This window comes from Equus przewalskii, chromosome X (assembly GCF_037783145.1).
Source record: "Equus przewalskii isolate Varuska chromosome X, EquPr2, whole genome shotgun sequence".
Taxonomy (NCBI): Eukaryota; Metazoa; Chordata; class Mammalia; order Perissodactyla; family Equidae; genus Equus; species Equus przewalskii.
The window spans coordinates 90,691,402-90,715,869 of NC_091863.1; the positions used below are offsets into that span (position 1 = coordinate 90,691,402).

Below are 24,468 nucleotides of genomic sequence, written 5' to 3' on the forward strand. Positions count from 1 at the left end.
TTCCTGGTGAAGAAGCCCAGGCCAGAGGATGAGAGGAAACAAGCTGATAAACAGCTGCTGGCTGCGTCATCATTTTCCCTCCAAGTTCATTATTTCAAGTGCTCTGCCCAACAATCTTTTTAGCTTGGTAAGAAAGGCATTACCCCCAATTACCCTCAGTTTACAAATGAGCAAGTTGAAGGTCAGAAAGCTAAGTGACTTGCCCAAGGTTATACAATGATTTAATGGCAGAGCCATCACTTCCCACTTCTCCTTCACCTGAAACCTTCCCCCTTATAGTCCCTATCACCCCAATAGTATCACAGTGAAAAGCCTCCATGGTTTCTCATTCAGGATTTCAAAAATTGTTTAAGGATGGGGAAAGAATTAGAGGGGAAGATTGGGAAGGGAGGAGGAAGGCCACTTTCGCTGAGTAGTGTGTAAACCAGCAGAACAAGAGCATTAGCTGTTTCAAGCTTAGAAATAGTAATCGGAACCCCATATGTTTCCCATGAATGTCATCATCTTGAGATCAAAAGTCCCAGTATGACAACCAGTAGAAGGACAGAGAACTTAAGTCAGAGAAAAGGAGTATATCAGTGAGTGGTACTTAGACTATACTAGAAATAAGAGGACAGATTCTGACATAAGATTATCATTATCTGTGACAAATCAGGCTGCTTAAAAAACTGCAATACTACCAGCCACTGTCACCATAATTTCACTTAAAAAAGGGCATTTTGAAGCCAAGACGTAGGAAGGCAGAATTACAAAATTTAGATTAAATTAAATACATTTAGCTTTACAAAAATTCATTGACTTTCAGAATTTAATTAAATACTTCCAACTTCAGGAAACACTCATTGTCATTATTTCATTTAGAACTAGGATCACCAACCACGCCAGCTCATCTGGGACTGAGGGACTTTCAGTCATAAAACTAGGAAAGTCCCAAACTTGGGTAAGTTAGTCACCCTATTTAGGACTGGAGGTGTGGTGAGCCAGCACCATCCACGGACAGCAGGTTGCGATTCACTGCCACAGATAATTCTCTAATGTTCTCTCTCTGGGACTCAAACAATATAAAGTGAAAAGTGACCAGAGAATCAAACAATGAAAAGATAAAGCCTATGTATTTCTAATGTAAACCTTTCTGAATCATAGACTTGACCTCATGTAGTCAAAGAAGAGATCTCAGTGATCCAATTACTCAATATTCTCTGAGCGCAAATAAGCCCTGGTGCAGCTTCTCCTGTGGCAGGACAGAGAGGCAATGGCATGCATATTATTCCATATTCACATGTGCCGGACACGGAAGTGCATCCAAGCAAATGCTGTTGTTTCTTACATCACCTGCAATGGAGCAACCGCCTTTCATGACTGCCCTCCAAAGCAATCTAAGTTCCTTCCTGGGAACTAGTCAAGTCTCTTTACATTCCCATAAATAAAAATCACACACAATGCTATACTCCATTCTGTCTTTATTCCTCTTGTATATTTCATGTATCCAATTGCTTTGTTTTCCTGTCCTAGAATGATTAGCCACACAGCCACACTGGATTTCAGAAGCCAAGAACTTACTCTGGTGCTCCTGCTAAGGGGTCCAGTAACCAGGCATTGATAGGATTACTATTGATCTTCTCTCTTTAGGTCTTACATGGTCTCTTGTCCCTTAGTTTCTCCATCTCCTAAATGGGTCATATGCCTTTTTCTGAGAGTGGTTGAACGAGATGCAGTGAGTGATGCAGAAAGTTGTAACAAGCAGGGTGGAAGCTTGAGGTCTGTTCTGAATTTACTGTCCTTACTAAAGACTAATGTTCACTAATATTTAGAGATATGGTAGTCATTCTAACACAGATTCATGGGTAGAGATCACTTCGACCCAGATGAGGCAGGAAACCTGCCTAAGCCGTACATGTCAAATGTTTATCTATACTGGTTTTAAAGAACTCTAAAGAAGAAGACTACAATTTTTCTCAGTAGCTTAACAACTCTCACTGTCAATAAATTATTTGTTATGACTCATTTTAAACCTTTTCTGCTGCAACTTAAGGCTAGTTCCTTTGGTCGGGTCCTTAGAGGGAATGGAGAACAGCTTGGCCACTGTCCTCCCGATGAGAGTACTTCATCAACTCAGACTGCTGGTAGCTCACCTTTAGCCTTTTTCCCCCAAATGAGCACTCTGCCTCTCCCTGTGTGTCTCATTGCCAAGTCTTTAATCATTTATTCTCACCTTTTCACTCGCATGTGTACTTACTCACATGTGAGCATTTAGTATCAATAAAACTGGAAACTTTGCTCTTATATTTTTCTTGGTGGAGAAAAACAAACTGAATCCTTCCTCTACCTTTACCTCTTCTGCAGGTCCCTCGGAAAAAGACTCAGATCATTTTGGTCCCACTTGAGCTTGTCATACAACTTCTGAGTTAAGGAAAGCACTACTTTACTAAGGGTAACAGGGTTCAGGCAAAGCAGCAGCGAGTTAACCACTAGAACATGAACTGGTCAGAAAGGGAGTCTCTGGCTTGCAGCTGCTGAGGAAAGCATGGCTGCAAGACTGCTGGTTTCAGACCAGTCTGCGAGGAGCCGATTTGTTAGCACTGGTGTTAGCAAAGGAATATCAACAGGCCTTTCTCCCCATGCCCCCAGATAGCATGCATTTCCTACCGGCCAACCCTGTTACAAATAGCTCAATTCTACTCAGTGCTGAGACTTCCCTAGGACATAATCAAAATATACAGGCATATGTTTCCAGGGTAAATAAAGTCCCACTCCAGAGATAGGTCTTTGCCCACTGTGATTGCTTGTATCAAGTTGGGTATATAAGCAGCCTGACCATCCCAGATCTTTCTGCTTCAGACACAGCTTGAATAAGAGTCCACTACCACTTCCCAAACATTCCTCTCCTCGTTTTCTGCCACCGCGATCCCTCAGAAATTTTTCCTTCTCTATGTTATCTCCACAATGGGAGTTGCTCCAGGTTCTCCTGTGCCTGAAATCATCTTGTAATGTAGCTATTCCAAGGGCTTTATTTCCCATTTGTATCTCGGTGACTCAAAGAAGACCTCACTTTTTTTATGCTTTACTGAGGTATAATTGATATATGAAAAATTGTGCACATTTAATGTATACATCTCAATGAGTTTGGACATATGCTTACATTTGTAATACCATCACCACAGTCAAGGTACTAAACACATTCATAGCTTTCAGAAAGGCTCTTTGTTTTGTGGAGTTTTGTGTGCACGTGTGTGTGTGCGTGTGGTAAGAACACTCAATATGAGATCTATTCTCTTAACGTATTTTAAAGTGCACAACACTGTATTGCTAACTATAGGCACAAGAAGGTATAGAAGATTTCTAGAATTTATTCATCTAGCGTAATTGAACCTGTATACCCATAAAGCAACAATTCCCCATTTCCCCACCCCTGCGGCCCCCCGCAAACTAGCATTCCATTGTCTGCTTAAGGAGATCTCACTTTTGTCCTAAGTCCTGTCTTTCAAATTCTTCAGCTTTTGTGCTTGCTGATCCTTTATAAGCCTTCCCCCTTCTCTCTTTTTTTAGTCTGGGGTAGAAAGACTAGCAAAACCACCTGTATTGGGTTGTATGTATTTGCATCTCTCCATCCTGAGGTGGAGAAGCTCACAAGCAGGTAAGGCATTAGAAGGCAGGAAGCCAGAGAGTAAGTGGAGAGAGAGGACAAACTGAGTCATCGACAACCTAGAAGGTCAATTCTAAATAATCAAGTTGGCCATGCAGAGAGAGAGAGCCCCTAAAAAGAACTTCCATGTCAAGTCCTGGGCTATTCCCTTTCTTTAGAGTTTGAGGCTGAAAAGGTGGAAATTGGAATGATTGCCCTAAATGTCACATGAGCTTTTCCCTTCCCTGCAAAACAATGCTGCTCACTGGGCTCCCCATCTGTCTTCTGCTTTGGAAAGAGAGGTGCCAATTACAAATCTTCATTCTGGTTCTTATCCTGGCTGGACAGGTGCCACCACCTTCAGTGATCAATTGGTTGGCTAGAAGTCCTATCTTGCACCTTCCAACAGTTAGAAAGTATTCCTACCAGCCTGCTCTAGCAAAACACTGTTAGGCCCTATCAACAATGGACTAACTGGTAAAGCATTCCCCACATCCTTAGGTTCACAGGCCCAGCCCTGCTATCATTGCCCAGTAGTCCCTCTACCCATGGTCTCAACAAGGAATAAAATGCCACCACAAGTGACTACCTCCATTCAGTGAATCTAGCCATTGTAGGAAGGTGGGCTGAAGGCTTCTCCAGCCACTTCAGCAGACATGAGAGGCAGCACAGGATATTAAGAGTGTTTCCCAAATTGGAGGCCCTAACCCCTCTGCATCAGAAACACCTTCAATGCTTGTTCAAAATGCAGACTACAACACTCCTCAGATTCACTGAATTAGAACTAATGGGATTTGCATTTTTTAAAAATGGAGAGTTGATTCTAATGGGAACTAATGATTGAGAAATACTATTTTAGTGGAAAAGAGTCCAGATATTGGAATCAAATCCAGGATAGGGTCCTGTGGTCTGCCCCTGAACAGGTTCTATGAACTGGAGAGGATCACTCAAAACCTCAAAGTTTCAGTTTCATCTATAAAATTGAGATGATGGAAGGCAAAGTTCAAGTGCAACAACAGCGTGGAATACCTAACACCAGGACAGGATTCACTTCTCCCTCCTACCAGAGGAGACTCCATTTTCTCATAACTAATAGAGAAGACTTGAAGTCACCTAAACAGTAGAACATCACTCCTCTTGCTTCTCTCTCCCCCAACCACTCCCTCAGGGATTTCTCCTCACCCCTAGGCTTCTTCCTGCTTTTAGTTTTCCACCACAAAATGGAAGTACTTGGCCTAGTGTTCTTTTCAAGAATGGATTTATAGTTAAACTATTTCAGGTTCTTCTGGAAATCATCATGCTTGGCACATAGTAGGAACACATAAAAATTTGCCGAGTGAATGCAATCTTTTATTTCCAGCCCACTGACTTTAACATCTGTATTTCAGTTTAACCTCATCAACCCATTTCAGTCCCATAGCCCCAGTTTAGGCAATTCTAAGAGATCAACCCAGCACATCAGCAAACCGGATCCACTTTTACTTCCATAGACAGGTCAGAACAAAATCCCTCCCTCCACTCCAAGAGACGTGGACTTCCTCTCCTCAAGTTACCAACTCTCCTGGGGAAACCAACTAGCATTTAACCCTTCTGTCCTCAAACCATGTCAATATGAAATAGGAATCCAGCCCTGATTCCTCTTAGCCTCTGTGCAAACAACAGACTGAGGAAGTAAAAATGCACCAGGCTGCCTTTGGGAAGAAAACAGCTTCTCTGAGCTGTGAGATGAAAGGACAGGAAGCCTGAGAAAGGAAGGGTAGAAGGGGGAGCTGAGGAAGGGGAGAGCAAAGCAGTTTCTATTCCAGCTGTTTCAATTGCATTTGGCCCAAGTTGCAAATTTACCTTCTGACCACGAAGGCTGATTGACTTGTTCCCTGTCTTCGGACTCAGATCTGAGAAACAACTTCTCCTCACAGCTTGTCAGAAGGGGATGGGAATCCCAGCTGCTCTTTGCAGTGATGCCTGAAAACCTTGTTTTACCTTTGGGAGAGAGGGGCGGAGTCCAACCTAATGGGAATTAACTCCAAACACGCTGGAGGCTTCAAATCCAGCCTCGGACATGCAGGCACTAGAAGTAGCTTATGAGGCACTGAGTCCCCCACCTCCATTCTCTCAGCTGCCACGTCATCAGTGTGTCTGTGTATGTGTGTGTGTGCATGCGTGCAGGCACACCCACATTTGAACTGCATTATCTATCTCATTTCCTCACCTGCTGCCCTAATGCCTGCTGAGGAATAGAGGTTCTCCCTAACTTTCCTCCAAAACCCTAAATAATCTCCACCGTATATATTAGGTAGCCGACCTATGTGGCTGAAAACAACTCAGAAAACACATGCCTGAACAGAGTATGACAGAATATCCTCTTTTCCCCAAACTCATTTCTACTGTCTGATGGGGAAGGTGCTCCAACAGAGTAATCCAAGAAATAATAAGTTTACATTTAAGAAATTTAAGGGGGCCGGCCCCGTGGCCGAGTGGTTAAGTTCACGTGCTCCACTTCAGTGGCCCAGGGTTTCGCCAGTTCAGATCCTGGGCGCGGATGTGGGACCGCTCATCAAGCCATGCTGGGGCAGCATCCCACGTAGCACAACCAGAGGCACTCACAACTAAAATACACAACTGTGTACTGGGGGGCTTTGGGGAGAAGAAGAAGAAGAGAAAAACAAAAAAAAAGATTGGCAACAGATGTTAGCTCAGGTGCCAATCTTTTTTTTTTCTGCTTTATCTCCCCAAAACCCCCCTGTACACAGTTGTATATCTTAGTTGCATGTCCTTCTAGTTGTGGGATGTGGGACGCCGCCTCAATGTGGCCTGACGAGCAGTGCCATGTCCTCGCCCAGGATCCGAACCCTGGGCTGCCACAGCAGAGCGCGCGAACTTAACCACTCGGCCACGGAGACGGCCCCTCAGGTGCCAATCTTTAAAAAAAATTCTTTTTAAAAGAAACTTAAAATCACACACTGAAAAGGCTAAATAATACCTTTTTTAAAAATAATTGTACTACCAAAAGTCAGTGTCCAACTTACCCCAAAGCACCAGTAACTGCTTTTGTGCTTGGAAAAAGAGCTGGGAGGTCTGGAGATTAATGGAGCTTTGCCTGACACTCTGCTCCAACCTGAGATCATCCCTCCCACCTATGAATGTCCCTGGCACTCCGTATTTACTTGGGGAAACATTACCTTCTACTTTGTATTAGTTTTTTGCATTTGTGTCTCATTTCCCCTCCTAGATGCCTTGTGAACAGGGAATTTTGCTGAACAAAATGAGCTGGAAGGAGGAATGGTAGCTAGCTTAACTTAACAGAGCAACTAGACTTATCCATAGTATCTCTGCTCTGTGATGGCCACTTGCCTTCCCAGAGCTCCATAAAGGTTATCAGGCCTGTTTTCTAGCATTTTGTGGCAATAATTCAAAATATGAGAATAAATGAACTAGCAGTTTAATACACTCATTGTACCCTGATTATTTAATGAAGTTGCTTAAGTTTTTCCTGCCTGCTGTGGATACAAGCAGGCATCCCGTCTATCATCAGTGACATAACCTTATATTCGTGCATGCATGCATTTGTCTATCTTGCTACTTTCCATCGGCGGTTTTTAACCATTTTTTTCTGCCCCTACACAGTGATAAACCACATTCCCATCCGTAATAATGGCTTACTAAGGCAGTTTCTGAGGGAGACAGAAATGACACCTTCAGTGGAATATCAGACTTTTGGCAGTGTAAACTCCAGAGATAAGTTTTATAATCCCCTAGTTGGTGTCCCCTTAAGAATCACTGCTTCAGATATAAGGCTATATAAAGAGAAATGCCAGATCCTCTCTCATTAAAAGTAAGTCGATATTAACAGACACATAATAACCGAGTGTGAGATGTGGCTGAAAATTTTGTCATAAGACAAATAGTCAATTCTACTCTATGCACCAGTAAATATTGCCCTTTGCTGAGTGGATACACCTGTCATTTGGGGAGCTGATCACTATCTGCAGCTCTAAGAAGAGCTCATTTTTATTTAACTCTTTTTTATCCTCTTTTCCCTGTGCCTCCAGTTCCCTTAAGTGGAATAATAAGGAAACTTAAACGTATACTAAATAATGATCTAATTTATTGGGTAAAATTTTGTTTCCTGTTAATTCCACAGTTTATAGTTCTTTCAGAAGAAAAAGTTACTTGCATCTTGTAGCTCTTGATATTTTTTCATTTAAAAATGTTCTTCACCCTGCTTTCATGAGATTGTGTGGGAAGGATTAAGAAGGGAACACTTCTATTTTTAACAATGCTAAAATGAGTATTGGTTGGGGACCCAGGGAATGCCTAAAGTCTGCCTTTGATTAGTCTGGAATAAGAGGTCCTGCAAAGACAAGATATGGTGACAGGTAATTCTGATACATATCCCCATTTCCATCCCTAATTTGCAAAACTCTGCTCTATACAATAGAATTTCCCAAGCAAAATCATCACTCCCACAACATTTTGCAGTCTAGGTAAGGGGTCAGCCAGAGCCTGAGCTGTGCACCAAATCCAATAGGCTGCTTGTTTTTGTAGTTTTATTGGCACCCAGCCACAACTTATTCATTTATGTATCATCTATGGCTGCTACAACTGCAGAGTTGAGTAGTTGTGACAAAGATCTTATGGTCCACAATGCCTAAAATATTTATTATCTGGCTCTTTACAGAAAAAAAAAATGCTGACCCCTGGTTTAGACCCACACCAATAGATTATAGTAGAGACATTATGTTAATTATTAGGAGGAAGAGATTGAAAGGAAGAGAGAGGTGAAAGTGAAGTAGAGAGAAATTCTGCTTGCTTTCAGCTTTGTTAAATTGCTGGTCAACCCTCTCCAGTTCTTTAGAATCTGTGAAGTTAACAACACACTAGAGATCAGTTCAAGCCAAATAGTTGATAGCTTGTGAGAATGTATTTCTCTAACTATACTTTGAACCTGTGTTTACATTGTTCTCCAATATACTTTGTTTTTTATCACTGACAACTTTATTGAGATGTAAGTCACATACCATAAGATTCACCCTTTTAAAGTGTAGAGTTCAGTTTTTCTAGTATAGTCACAAAGTTTTGCAACCCATCACCACTAATTCCAGAACAGTTTTATCACCCCCAAAACAAGCCCCATACTCATTAGCATATACTTTAAGTTGTTTTCTCTTTTGTCAGAGCTGCTTCTTCTTTGGGGGCCATTTTTTAAAATAAAGTTTCTCATCACTATAGGTGTACGTTTTGTTCATATCCTACAAGAAGGGACCATTTATTTCTAGAGTCATTTCTAGAGTCCCATTGCCCTTGAACTTTGGAGAGTTTGCATATAAGTGCTTACAAATTTAAAAGCACATAGATTCCATGACCTGTCTCCCGTGCAAGTTGAATATGGAAGGTACACCTTGCTTATACTGTAGTTTCAGTTCTAGTCTCAAAACGTAAGATGAAACATATTTTTTAATATAAAAATCAGAACTGACAACTCTTTTCTTGAGTTTCCTTACTGACCTCAGAGGGTGAATCGATAGTGTTAACCAGTGATGTGGTGTGCTGGTAGATACTTACTAACTGGCTTCACGTGGCAGGGGGAGCAAGAGAGCCCTGGTTTGTGGTATTTGCTGGTTCCCATGGTGTAAACACTCCCACCATGGCCAATTTCAAGCTACCAACTTGAAGTCAATGAAAATGTATTTGGGAAGATATAGATACAATCTACGTACTCTCATGAGTTGGCACAAGGCAGTTCCAGTACACACCTGGAACTCAGATTCAAGAAATTACTTCAGTCTTGGTTTGTGTAGATTTATAAGGTATGTACAATATGAACCAAAATAGGATAGCTAATACAGCTGTTACATATGTTGCACATAGACTTCTCCACACTATACGTTAGCTGGCAGTAAAATATTTCAAAACTATTTTGTTGCACCAACTTTTAAGCTTTTAGAATGCATTTTGTGTATTATACAAAGATAATTGTTCATGGATCTTGCTACCTGCTTTAACAACTTTTGAGAGAGGATCTTTATTATATTTATAACAGATGAAAAACCAGACTGCAAATACTTTTTTTAAACTTAAATCATGTACCATATTTTTGGTCCAAATTGTATAGTGTATGTTAAACTAAATGGCATTGTATTAACCACTGAGTATCTTTCTGTAAGCATATTTATATTGAAATAAACTTTTTAAAAGACAAAAAATATGAAGAAAATTTCCATCAATATGTTAAATAAAACTCTTAAAAAGTCCTATATACCAGGTAGGGAGGATTCATCACCCATGCTGATTGTCGCCCCCTTGAAGAAAGGCAACCTGCCAACAATTACTTACTAATTGCCAACATGTACCAGGCACCGTGTTAGGTGCTGGAGGCACAAGGATTGGCAAGATAGAGTCCCTGCCCTTATGAAGTTTACATTTTACTCAAGGAGATGGGAAAGATTAAACAAGCAAACATACACGATAATAATGGACAGTGATGAATACGGAGGGATTAAAAAATAGTGATATTGAGAATAATAGGGATGAGGGAGACCTTCCTTAAACAGAGGACTGAGGGAAGTCTTCTTTGATGTGGCATGGAGCTAAAAACTTGAAGGATGAGAAGCAAGGGAGGAGCAGGAAGAAGCTGGGAGAAGATTGTAAATTCAAGGGCTCTGAGGAGGGGAGGATCCTGACATGTTAAGGAACTGAAAGGCCAGGGGGTGGAGCATGGTGAACCAAGCAGAAAGTAGTATCTGGTAAGGCTGGAGGGGTAAGCAGAGGGCAGACCATGCAGTGATGAGTAGGATTTCCTTTTATGTACAGTGGCAGGTTAGGGGCAGGCCTTCCATGAGCTCAGTGTGGCACAAAAAGAAACAGACTGCGAAGATAGGTAACTGTGGTAAAATAGGGTGAATCCTAGGCTGCTGATGTGGCCGATCTCCAGCTTCTAAGCCTCTAAGTCCATACAGCTTCAGCAGTGCCTCTGTGAAAACAGAAGCAGCTACAGGAAACAATGGCCATCAACTCCAATTTTTATCGCAGGGTTTCCAAAGTACTATTGTTCACAGATTTGTTAGTGGTAAACTGAGGTGTACTACTTAAGCCTGAGGTTTACTACTTCATCATTTAGGCTACTTTGACTTAATCTGAATCATTATCCTCACTAGGCTTGGTGAGGACGCTTGACCCTTGACCAGGCTTTCTGGTCTTGCCTAGTTCAGAGCAATGGGAAGCCACGGCCTAGTTTAAAGCATTATCTGATTCATATTTGAAAACTGTCTTCTTGTAAAATATAGAAATTTGTAATATTAGCATGTCCAGGCCCTGGGTCTTTCTCAAAGCTTTCTTCTTCTCTCAGTGATCATCTTGCATTTATAACCCCCAAATTTCACTTTTCATTTCCTTTTTGGTCCTTGCATTCAAGGTACCCTGGTGCTGAACTAATTATGAGATTGATTTACCTAGGAACCGCAGGTCCACTCTCTCATGCTCCAATTAATTAGAGTTTTACTAGAATTTTATTCCTAGGGCAGTGTCCTCAATGATGGTCCAGATAGCTAAAAGAACAAATGGTCTCCTTTCGAATCTCTCCACAGTATTTCCTCTGTCATTCTTCCCCATCCTACCTCTCTCAATATGAACACATTAGTGTCTTTCGAAGCCTTTCTAGCACTAACACCCCTGTCTTCACAGTCAGCCAAACCATATTGGCAGAGTGGCCACTAGTAACATAAGGGATTTTTTAAACTACCTTGATTCATTTCCCAGAGGATACTCTAACTGGGTTATAAGAGTTTTGATGAAACAAGAGAAGCAGCATTCTAGAACCAAGAAATCCTTATTATCCTTGCCTCTGCTTCCTGAAGCAAGTTATAGAGCTTCGTCAATTTGGGGAACTCAACTCACAAAGAATGGTTTCTAGGCATCCAGTTGGTTATTACTACACTTTCCTGGCTTTGCTAAATGATGTAGCCAGCCAGGTTGCTCCAAAAGACCACACTACAGAAGGACATTAAAAGAGGTGAAAGGATGAGTGTGTCTCTTGCCATTACAGTACTGGCTTAGAGGCTGAAGGAAAAGTGAGGGTTACAGGATAGCCAAAACATGCTCAGGAAATGAGATGCAGAGCTCAGGAAATATACAACAGCCTTTTCCACAAGGGTAATCTGATAGGGCTAGTGGCTGACCAGTCGAGACAGTGCTATGATCCAGATTGCTTGCCCGCAAAATCCCATGAAGCAACAGCTGCAGGAAGCAAGGACCACACAATAAGAAAGCTCTGCTCTATGAACTTCAGCTTTGTTCTCTGGGTAATGATTTGGGTGCTGGGGCAAGACCACCCCAGGGCATATTTGGGCATTTGCCTAGTGACCTGCAGTATATACTGGTTTCTTGGCAGTTGTGGGTAAAATACAAGCGACAGCCAAAACACTTTGTTCTATCTCTTCCTGGAATGTAATTCTGCTTTCTGGGGACATCATAGGCACATCTGTGATTCTAAAATGACTTCTATCTAGGAGATCTGCCCAGGAGGCTGTCATCATGGATATTTGCTGGGAATTATGGGCAAAAGTTGCCTAATTTTGCAAGCAGGACTTGCCTTTTACTGAGTAACTGTCCCTTAAATTTGATTAGTAAAGTTGATCCTCACAACAGCCTTATGAAGTAGGCATTACTTCCACTTCCAGGGCAGAAAACTGAGGCTTAGAAAAGTTAAATGACTTTCCCAAAGCCACAGAGCTCTTAGGTATACTAAGTGATGGATTCAGAAAAGGACTTAGAGACAGAAGACAGGCTGGATAGAACCAGAGGGTAGGGGCCAAAAGGAGTAGGAGGGAAAGGGAGAAATATGGTATGAATCCTACATTTCTGCTTTGAGAAACTGGATGCATGGAGATATCCTCCATTAAGGTCAGAATAAAGGGAGATTGCATGTGACCTCTCCACGCCCTTTTTCTTTGGTGATGGACAGTGAAGAGCAGTTAATAACTGAGTTCAGCTTGGCTTTTAGGTTAGAAGCATCTCTGGAACATCCTAGTATATAGTAAACAGATAGTTGTATAAGATTGGAGCTCAGAGGAAAGTTCTAGGCTGAAAGTTCAAGTGTGGAAGACCCCAGTCCTAAAAGTAGATGACATGACCAAGGTACTTATAAATATGAGCGCCAAGGACAGGAAAAACCCTGATAAACATACACATTTAAAGGATAGGTAGAGACAAGGACCTGTGAAGGAGATAAAAAATTGCTCAGCCCCCCTCTTACCATCCTGTTTCCCACACACTACAGCCTCTCAAGAGCCAGAGCTGGCTCAGGAAGAACTGGCTCAGGAAGGATGTGGGGATATAGGAGTTGAGGGAGGCAGAGTGGTTAAAAATCCTTCAGTGTTAAGTGCTTTATCGACCAACCATTGTCCGGAGGTAACCAAGGATGAGCTGTGAGAAAGCAATCTCACTCAGAAATGCGACTCTATTTCCAGCTTAACAAGTCTCTTTCATTTTTAATGAGTTTTAAGGGTAGCCAACGCTTACTGTGCTTGGCAAAGAGCCATTAACTCTGGTACCACCTGGTTCTCTTTCTTGAATTTAGAGAAATTTTGAGGGATGACAAGAAGGCTGAAAGCAGTTTCAAGCACCTTGGATTTGGCCTTGAACAATCCCCTGTGCCTTTCTCCTTTACTCTTGTGGGATACCACAAGCTAAATTAATGCTGTGGGAATCACTTCCCAAATCAAAGACTCTCTGTTTGACCCTGGGGAGTAACTTTTACCCTTCCTACAACTAAATTTCCCTATCTAGGGAAAAATTTCAGAAAATTAAAAACCATCCTCATACACTATGGGGACAGATTATCCATTAAGTTGGAAAGAGATTTGGAGGACATTGTTGTCAGTATTGTACTACTGGTGGGACCACTATGTTAGCTCCACAATGATTTGTTGACCACTTATTATGTGTCAGGAACTGGAGATACAGTGATCAAACAAGACAAAGTCCCTGCTCTCATAGAGTTCACATTCTAGTGGGGAAGAAAATAAGTGAACAATTAATGAAATAGAGTGACAAGTTCTAAACCAAAAATAAAATTTGGTTATAAGATAGGATATTGGAGTGGAAATGAGGACAACTTTAGATTAGATGGGGTAGTTGAGAGAGGCTGTGAGGTGATATTTGGCATGAGACCCAAAAGATCAGCAGGAGCCAGGTGTGCAAAGAGCCAAGGTAGAAACTTCCAGGTAGAGGAAACAGAAAATTTAGAGGCCTCAAGTCATAAAAATTCTCAAAGTGTTTAAGGAACCAAAAGCAGGTTAAGGACAACTGGATGTCCACATGCAAAAGAGAGAAGCTGAACCTATACTTCACCTCCCACCACATACAAAAATGAACCCAAAATGGATCAAAGACCTAAATATAGGAGCTAAAACCATAAAAATCAGAGAAGAATATAGAACCATGAAATCTTCATGATCTTGATTTAGACAAGATATGACACAAAAAGCATAAGCAACAAAAGAAAAAATAGATAATTTGGACTTCATCAAAGTCACAAACTTTTGTGCATCAAATGATGCTATCAAGAGGGTGAAAAGACAACCCAAAGATTGGAGAGAAATGTTTGCAAACCATATATCTGATAAGGGCCTAGTATCCAGAATATATAAAGGACACCTATAACTCAACAACAAAAAGATAAACCACCTAATTTTAAAATAGGCAAAGGACTTGAGTAGATATTTCTTCAAAGAAGTTGTGTAAATGGCCAATAAGCACGTGAAAAAATGCTCAACGTCATTAGTCATTAGGCAAATGCAAATTAAAAGCACAATGAGATACCACTTTACATCCATTAGGATGTCCATAATAATAATAATAATAATAATAAAATAATGGAAAATAACAAATGTTGCAGAGGAAGTGGAAAATTTAGAACCTTTGTATGTTGCTGGTGTGGATGTAAAATTATTTAGCTGCCATCGAAAACGGCTTGGCAATTCCTCACAACAAACATAGGGTTACCATATGATCCAACAATTCTATTCCTAGGTATATAAAAAAATAAATAAATAAAAACAACTGTAAACAGGTATTTAAACAAAAACTTGTGCATGAATATTCATAGCAGTAGCTTTCACAATTGCCAAAAGATTGAAACAATCCAAATGTCCATCAGCTGATGAATAGACAAATTGTGGTATATCCATACAATGGAATATTATTAATCCATAAAAGGAAGGAAACTCAGACACATGCTACAATATGGATGAACCTTGGAAACGTTATGCTGAGTGAAATAAGCCAGACACAAAAATTCATATATCATACAATTGCATTTATGTGAAATGTCCAGAATAGGCAAATTATAGAGACAGAAAGCAGATTAGTAGTTGCTAGAGGCCGAGGGGAACAGATAGGGGAGTGATTGCTCAATGGATCCAGAGTTTCTTTTAGGAATGATGAAAATACTCCAAAAGTAGATAATGGTGAAGGTTCCACAACTCTTTGATTATACTAAAACTCTTTTTAAATGAGTGAATTGAATGGTATGTAAATTATATCTCAGCAAAGCTGTTATCACAAAAAAGCAGGCTAAGGAGAATAGTGAGGGAAAGTGATAGAAGGGGCAGAGACGGAAATTGCCTAAGGATGTCATCCTCCTAAGGCCCGGCGCAGAGCTAAGGATCATGATGCTAAACATACACTGAGCAGCTTTTTGGGACTTTGTGCTAGGCTGAAGACCTTTTCTTTCCTTTTAGAAATTAGTACTCTAAAATCAAAGAACAGAGAATTCTATAACAATTCATGGAGAAAAAGAATATTCGTCCTTCATCTAGAGCAGATGTAGCCCAATTACTCTCCCTAGTCCTATTCAGGGTGGGAGCTTCCTCCCAAGCCCCACCCTAAACATTCCAGAGACATCAAAGGAATCAAAGGAGCAATGGAGAGAGGATACAATAAGCTTGCTCCAAAGACATGGAGGTTTAATGGCTCCCCGCTGACATCAAAAGCTCTACTCTCCAGAACTGCGGCCCAAGATCACCTTGGCTAACACTGACAGCTACATTTTACTAAATGCTTACTTTGTGCCAGGCATTACGCTAGGTGAGTTTGCAGAGGTTACCTCATTTGATTCACACAATTATCCAGTGAAAACTTTACCCATTTGTACCCCCAGTTCAACAATTGAGGAAACTGAGGCAAAGCTGAGTCAAAATCTTGCCTAAGATTTCATAAATAAGAAGGAGTACTCAAGCACTGTCAAGCTAAACTTGCTCCCAGAAACGTCCTATCTGTACACCTTCATGATGCTGCTTCTCTGACCCACCTGAGGTCTGTGAGAAAAGAGAGGAAGAGTGTTGGTCATCAGAATTCAAGCTTTGTTTCCCTTATCATATGAAAACCTTTACTTTTGAATTGTAGCCTAAAGGTGTCCTTAGCTAGCCATCATTGCTAACAAATACTAAGCACTTACTGTATAGAAAGCACTGTGGTAAGTGCTTTTATGTCAATTATCTCATTTGATCCTAACAATAACCCTGTATAATAGGTTATCCTCCTCTTTTTATAATTGGAAAAAGTGAAATATAGCTATAACAAACTTGTCCTAGATCTCTCAGCTCATAAAAATACTGAAGCTGATGTCCACTTTCAGTCAGTCAGATATCAGAGCCCTTGATTTTTTTAAACTTTCTTTTTTTTTGCTGGGAAAGATTTGCCCTGAGCAAACATCTGTGCCAGTCTTCCTCTATTTTGTATGTGAGCCATTGCCACAGCATGGCCACTGACAAGTGGTGTAGGTCTGCGCCTCAGAACTGAACCCAGGTCACCAAAGCAGAGCATGCCAAACTTTAACCACTAGGCCATTTGGGGCTGCCTCTAAAACTTTTTTTATTGTGGTAAAAAACACATAACACAGGGCCAGCCCCTTGGCCTAGTGGTTAAGTTTGGCGTGCTCCACTTCGGCAACCTGGGTTTGGTTCCCAGGCACAGACCTACACCACTTATCAGCGCCCATGGTGTGGTGGTGTCCCACATACAAAATAGAGGAAGATTGGCACATATGTTAACTCAGGGCAAATCTTCCTCAAGCAAAAAGAGGAGGATTGGCAACAGATGTTAACTCCGGGTGAATCTTCCTCAGCAAAAAAAAAAAAAAACATAAAATTTACCATCTTAATCATTTTTAAGTGTACAGTTCAACAGTGTTATGTATATTCACAGTGTTGTGCAAAGATCCCCAGAAGAATTCAATCTTGCAAAATTGAAGCTCTATAGTGATTAAACAAGAACTTCCCTTTCTTCTCTCATCTGCCCCTGTTAACCATCACTCTGCTTTCTGTTTCTATAATTTTAACTAGTTTGGATATCTCATATAAGTGTATTCATACAATATTTGTCTTCTTTGTGACTGGCTTATTTCCTTTAGCATAATGTCTTCAAAGTTCATCCATATTGTAGCATGTGACAGAATTTCCTTCCTTTTAAAGCTGAATGATATTCCATTGTATGTATGTCTTAGTCTGTTCAGGCTGATACAACAAAATACCATAGACTGGGTGGCTGAAAGATCAGACATTTGTTTCTCACAGTTCTGGAGGCTGGAAGTCCAAGATCAAGGTGCCAGCAGATTCAGTCTCTTGTGAGGGCCTGCTTCCTGGTTCATAGACGGCAGAAAGGACAAGAAAACTCTTTAGAGCCTCTTTTATAAGTTATACAGTTCAACAGTGTTATGTATATTCACAGTGTTGTGCAAAGATCCCCAGAAGAATTCAATCTTGCAAAATTGAAGCTCTATAGTGATTAAACAAGAACTATAAGGATGCTAATCCCATTCATAAGGGTTCCACCCTCATGACCTAATCAACTCCCAAAGGTTCCCCTCCAAATACCATCACATTGGAAGTTAGAATCTACCATATGAAACTTGGGAGTACATAACATTTAATCTATAGAAATGTATATACCACATTATATTTGTAGATTCATCTGTTGATGGATATTGGGGTCACTTACCCCTCCTGGCTATTGTGAATAGTGCTATGAACAGAGGTGACCCTGCTTTCATATTTTTTGGATATATACCCAGAAGTAAGATTCTTAAATCATGTGGTAGTTCTGTTCTTAGTTTTTTTCTATCATGGTTTTACCATTTAACAATCCCACCAGCAGTGTACAAGAGTTAAGATTTCTCCACATCCTCACCAACACTTATTATTTTCTTCTTTGTTTTATTCTAGCCATTCCAATGAGTGTGAGGTGATATTTCATTGCAGTTTTGATTTGCATTTTTCTGGTAATTAGAGATGTTGAGCATCTTTTTGTAGGCTTGTTGGTCATTTGTATACCATCTTCAAAGGAATGTCTATTGAGGTCCTTTGCCTACTTTTTGATTTGGTTATTTGATTTTTTGTTGTTGAGTTGTAGGAGTTTATTGTATTCTATGGATATTAATGCTGTATCAGATACATGATTTGCAAACATTTTTTCCCATTCTATAGGTTGACTTTTTACCTGTTGATTATGTCCTTTGATATACAAAAGTTAAGTTTGATGTAGTCCCATTTGTCTATTTTTGCCTTTTTTATCTGTGCTCTTAGTGTCATATCCAAAAAATCATTGCCAAGCCCAATGTCATGAAGCTTTCCCTTTATGTTTTATTCTAGAAGTTTTATAGTTTTGGGTCTCATGTTTAGGCATTTAATCCATTTGAATTATTTTTTGTCTATAGCGTAAGCTAACGATCCAACTTCATTCTTTTGCACGTGGATATCTAGTTTCCCCAGTAAAATTTGTTGAAAAAGACTACGCTTTCCCCATTGTGTGGTCTTGGCACCCTAGTCAAAGATCATTTCATCATACACATGAGGGTTTATTTCCAGGCTCTCTATTCTATTCCGTTTGTCTGTATGCCTGCCTTTATACCAATAAGAACTGTTTTGAATGCTATAGCTTTGTAATATGTTTTAAAATCAGAAAGTGTGAGGTCTCCGACTGTTCTTTTTTACAAAATTGTTTTGGCTCTTTGGAATCCCTCGAAGTTCCATATGTATCTTAGGATTTTTTTATTTCTGCAAAAATAGGCAAATGGGACTACATCAAACTTAAGTTTTGAACATCAAAGAACATAATCAACAGAGTGAAAAAGCAACCTATAGAGTGGGAGAAAATATTTGCAAATCATATATCCGATAAGGGGTTAATATCCATAATATACAATGAACTTCTTTTCTGCAAAAAATGCTATTGGGATTTTGATAGAGATTGTGTTGAGTCTGTAGATCACTTTGGGTAGTATGGACATCTTAGCAAATATTAAGTCTTCCAATCCATGAACACAGATGTCTTCTCATTTATTTGTGCCTTCTTAATTTTCATTCAGCAATGCTTTGTAGTTTTTCAGTGTACAAGTCTTTCACCTCCACGGTTAGGTTTATTATTAAGTATTTTATTCTTTTTGATGCTATTGTAAATGAAATTGTATTTTTAATTGCCTTTTCGGATTGTTTATTAGTGTATAGAAATGAAATATATTTTTGTGTGTTGATTTTGTATCCAGCAGCTTTGCTCAATTCATTTATTAGTTCTAACAGGTGTTTTTGTGGAATCTCTAGGGTTTTCTATGTAGAAAATCATGCCATCTGTGAACAGGAATAATTTTACTTCCCTTCTGATTTGGACGCTTCTTAGTTCCATTTATTGCCTAGTTGCTCTGGCTAGGACTTCTAGTACTGTGTTGTATACAAGTGGTGAAGGTGAGCATCTTTGGTTTGTTCCTGATCTTAGAGGAAAAGCTTTCAGTTTTTCACTATTGAGTATGACGTTATCTGTGGACTTTCCATACATGGCCTTTATTATGTTGAGGTAGTTTATTTCTATTCTTAGTTTATTGAGTGTTTTTATCATAAAAGGGTGTTGATTCTTGTCAAATGCTTTTTTCTGCATCAATTGAGATGATTATGTGAATTTTGTCCCTCATAATACTAATGTGTTTTATTACAGTTATGGATTTCCTTATGTTGAACCATCTTTGCATCCCAGGAATAAATTCCACTTGATCATGGTGTATAATCCTTTTAAGGTGCTATTGAATTCCATTTACTGCATTTTTTTTTTAGAATTCTTGCAATAATATTCATCAGGGATATTGGTCTGTTTTCTTTTCTTGTAGCATCTTTGTCTGGCTTTGGTATCATGGTGATGCTGGCCTCCGAATGAGCTTGGAAGTGTTCCCTCCTCTTCAATTCTTTGTGAGAATTTCAGGAAGATTGGTGTTAACTTTTCTTTAAATGTTTGATAAAATTCTGTAGTGAAGCCATCTGGTTGTGGGTCTTTCTTTGTTAGAAAGTTGTGATTACTGGTTGCATATCTTTACTCGCTATTTTGTCCCTTCAGATTATCTATTTCTTCATGATTTGGTCTTGGTAAGTTGTGTGTTTCTAGAAATTTATCCATTTCTTCTAGGTTATCCAATTTTTTGGTACACAATTGTTCACAGTATTCTCTTATAAGTCTCTTTTATTTCTCTGCCATCACTTGTAATGTCCCCCATTTCATTTCTGATTTTACTTATTTGAATCTTCTCTCTTGTTTAAGTTAATATAGCTAAGGGTCTTCCAATATTTTTGATCTTTTCAAAAAGCAAACTCTTCATTTTGTTGATTTTTTCTATTATTTTTCTACTCTCCATTTTCTTTATCTCTGCTCTAATCTGTATTATTTCCTTCATCCTGCTAGGTTTGGGTTTAGTTTGTTCTTTTTTTTTTCTTTCTAATTTCTTTCTTTCTTTTTTTTTGCCATTCTGTATTTTAATTGCCTTTCAGATCTCTCTCTCTCCCACCCTCTGTCCTCTGTCCTTATTTATTATCATTATTATTTTTTACAAATGTGGTGGCATCAGTGCTTGGACCTGGGCCTGGGGTACACTGTGTTTGGAGAATGAATGAACAGATGAAGTGAATGACTTGAATCTCTGGAGATGCTGGGGAGTTCAACAGGCGGGCCACCTGCCTGCCTCTGAAAACTCAAAGGACATCATTAACGTAATTTATGAGAAAGCCAGGAACACAGAAAGACGTTTTCATTTGCAAGAATTGGGGAGGGGAGGTCACAAAAAATACCCACTGGACAAATCTCCCAGGAAAGTACACGGAAGTGTAATTATTCGTATGTCTGTGGCTCTAGCAATATTCATGAGCTTCTTGATGGCAGATAGTGCATTTAAGGCAACTATTTGTTCCACTTATAACAACCAGAATAATATTAGGAAGCCTTTCCTGAGCACTTACTATGTAGCAGGCACGGTTCTAAGAGCTCCTGAGTCCACGAGATAGACATTGTTACGGCCCCATTTTATGCTTGAGGAGACTCGGGCACAGAGAGGTTAAGTGGACCATCCATGGGTCATATAGCTGGCAGGTGGCTGAGCAGAGATTCTAACTCAGTACCTGGCACATGGTAGGCGCTCATTAACCATCTATTGAGTGAATGGATGAATAAATCAACACCTTGCACTTCCAAAGCTTGGAGCCTGTGCTTCTCCATATTGAAATCTCACCGTTTAAGGCTTACACCAAAGGTCCCCTCCTTGGTGAGGCCACCTCCTGTTCTGCCCCCTGTGAAGTTTGGCCCACAGTACTTTGGGTCTCAGCTGGAGCGCTGGCCCTATCTTATGCTGGGCACACATCCCATTTGAGAATAAAGATGGGGAGTCCTGCATCCTTTGGTGCTTCGGGCTAGCAGGTGCTTAAGACATGATTATTGACTTGAACTAAAGTGGAGCTGTAAGAGGAGCCAGGATGTTCCCTGGGAGAAACCGAGAGCAGTTGGAGCATAAAGGTCACCAGAAATGGGGCCAAAGAGCCAGGTGACCCTGATATCTGATGAGCAGCAGAGATCAGAGAAGAGCGGGATGAGAGATGGGACAGGTGCCAGGAGGACAAAAGACCAGACCTTTCCTTGGAGGTAAGGAAAGAAAGCCTTCGCTGAGTTAATGAAGTGTGTTCAGCTCAGTATTCGATCGGTGCTCTGAAATTCGTGTTCCCTTAACGCTTCCTCTACAGGGAGCTGCGGATCATGAGCCCAAAGCAGAAGTCGAGAGGGTTGTATCGTGTTATCTTAATAAGGTTTGATGTTGGTTGAAAATTCACAAGTGGATTGTGTCTTATGCTATTCTTAGCTCTTTATAAATATTAGCTCACAACTGTAAAAGGAGGATGCTCACATCATCACCATCTTTATCATCCCCATTTTTTTATTGAGTTAATGATAGGTTACAATCTTGTGAAATTTCAGTTGTACATTAATGTTTGTCCTTCGTGTTGTAGATGCACCACTTCACCCTTTGTGCCCACCCCCCACCCCACCTTTCCCCTGGTAGCCACTAAACTGTTCTTAGTCCATAATTTTAAATTCCTCATATGAGTGGAGTCATACACAGATTATCCTTCTCTCGCTGGCTTATTTCACTTAACATAATTCCCTCAAGGTCCCTCCATGTTATTGCAAATGGAATGATTTTGTTCTGTTTTACAGCTGAGTAGTATTCCATTGTATATATGTACCACATCTTCTTTATCCATTCGTCTGTTGCTGGGCACTTAGGTTGCTTCCATGTCTTGGCTATTGTAAATAATGCTGCAATAAACATTGGGGTGTATAGGACTTTTGGGATTGCTGACTTCAAGCTCCTTGGATAAATACCCAGTAGTGGGATGGCTGGATCGTATGGTAGTTCTATTTTTAATTTTTTGAGGAATCTCCATACTGTTTTCCATAGTGGCTGCACCAGTTTGCATTCCCACCAGCGGTGTATGAGGGTTCCTTTTTCTCCGCAACCTCTCCAACGTTTGTTACTATTAGTTTTAGATATTTTTGTCATTCTAACGGGTGTAAGGTGATACCTTAGTGTAGTTTTGATTTGCATTTCCCTGATGATCAGCGATGATGAGCATCTTTTCATGTGCCTATTGGCCATCAGTATATCATCTTTGGAGAAATGTCTGTTCATGTCTCCAGCCCATTTTTTGATCGGGTTGTTTGATGTTTTGTTGTTGAGTTCGAGAGTTCTTTATATATTATGGATATTAAGCCTTTGTCAGATATATGACTTGCAAATATTTTTTCACAGTTAGTGGGTTGTTTTTTTGTTTCAATCCTGTTTTCATTTGCCTTGAAGAAGCTCTTTAGATTGATGAAGTCCCATTTGTTTATTCTTTCTATTGTTTCCCTTCTCTGAGAAGGCATGGTGCCCGAAAAGATCCTTTTAATACTGATGTCAAAGAGTGTACTGCCTACGTTTTCTTCCAGAAGCCTTATGGTTTCAGGTCTCACCTTTAGGTCTTTGATCCATTTTGAGTTTATTTTGGTGAATGGTGAAAAAGAATGGTCAATTTTCATTCTTTTACATGTGGCTTTCCAGTTTTCCCAGCATCATTTGTTGAAAAGACTTTCTTTTCTCCATTGTATGCCCTCAGCTCCTTTGTCAAAGATAAGCTGTCCATAGATGTGTGGTTTTATTTCTGGGCTTTCAATTCTGTTCCATTGATCTGTGCACCTGTTTTTGTACCGGTACCATGCTGTTTTGATTACTGTAGCTTTGTACTATGTTTTGAAGTCAGGGATTGTGATGCCTCCCGTTTTGTTCTTTTTATCTCAGGATTGCTTTAGAAATTCGGGGTCTTTTGTTGCCCCACATGAATTTTAGGATTCTTTGTTCTAATTCTGTAAAGAATGTCATTGGGATTCTGATTGGGATGGCATTGAATCTGTAGATTGCTTTAGGTAGAAGGGACATTTTAACTATGTTTATTCTTCCAATCCATGTACATGGAATGTCTTTCCATCTCCTTATGTCGTCATCCAATTCTCTCAGAAAGGCCTTGTAATTTTCATTATATAGGTCCTTCACTTGCTTAGTTAAATTTACCCCAAGGTATTTTATTCTTTTTGTTGCGATTGTGAATGGTATTGTGTTCTTGAGTTCTTTTTCTGTTGGTTCATTACTGGAGTATAGAAATGCTACTGATTTATGCAAATTGATTTTATATCCTGCAACTTTGCTGTAGTTGTTGATTACTTCTAACAGTTTTCCAATGGATTCTTTGGGGTTTTCTATATATAAGATCATGTCGTCTGCAAACAGCGAGAGTTTCACTTCTTCCCTCCCTATTTGGATTCCTTTTATTCCTTTTTCTTGCCTGATTGCTCTGGCCAGGACCTCCAGTACTATGTTAAATAAGAGTGGTGATAGAGGGCATCCTTGTCTCATTCCTGTTTTCAGGGGGATGGCGTTCAGTTTTTGCCCATTGAGTATGATGTTGGCTATGGGTTTGTCATATATGGACTTTATTATGTTGAGGTAGTTTCCTTCTATGCCCATTTTGTTCAGAGTTTTTATCATAAATGGCTGTTGGATCTTGTCAAATGCCTTCTCTGCATCTATTGAGATGATCATGTGGTTTTTATTCCTCAGTTTGTTGATGTGGTGTATCACGTTGATTGATTTGCGGATGTTGAACCATCCCTGTGTCCCTGGTATGAATCCCACCTGATCATGATGTATGATCCTTTTGATGAATTGCTGAATTCTGGTTGCCAAAATTTTGTTTAGAATTTTTGCATTTATGTTCATCAGTGATATTGGCCTGTAGTTCTCTTTTTTCGTGGTGTCCTTGTCAGGTTTTGGTATCAGCATGATGTTGGCCTCATAGAATATGTTAGGAAGTCTTCCATCTTCCCTAATTTTTTGAAATAGATTGAAAAGGATAGGTATTAAATCCTCTCTGAAAGTTTGGTAGAATTCCCCAGGAAAGCCATCTGGTCCTGGGGTTTTATACTTTGGGATGTTTTTGATTGCTGTTTCAATC

The 24,468-nt window shown here is 40.0% G+C and overlaps 1 protein-coding gene across 3 annotated transcripts in view; it reads right to left on the reverse strand.

Annotated features, from left to right (window-relative positions):
• LHFPL1 (LHFPL tetraspan subfamily member 1) overlaps positions 1-24,468 on the reverse strand; it is a 95,204-nt gene that overhangs the window by 39,184 nt on the left and 31,552 nt on the right. Inside the window, exon 1 of one of the 3 annotated variants that reach the window (XR_011535689.1) lies at positions 5,465-5,596. The exons of 1 other annotated variant lie outside the window; for it this stretch is intronic. The gene's annotated coding sequence lies outside the window, so the exon portion shown is untranslated. Of the gene's footprint in view, positions 1-5,464; positions 5,597-24,468 lie in introns of those variants that run through there. One more of the 3 variants, XM_070603349.1, reaches the window with a different exon arrangement.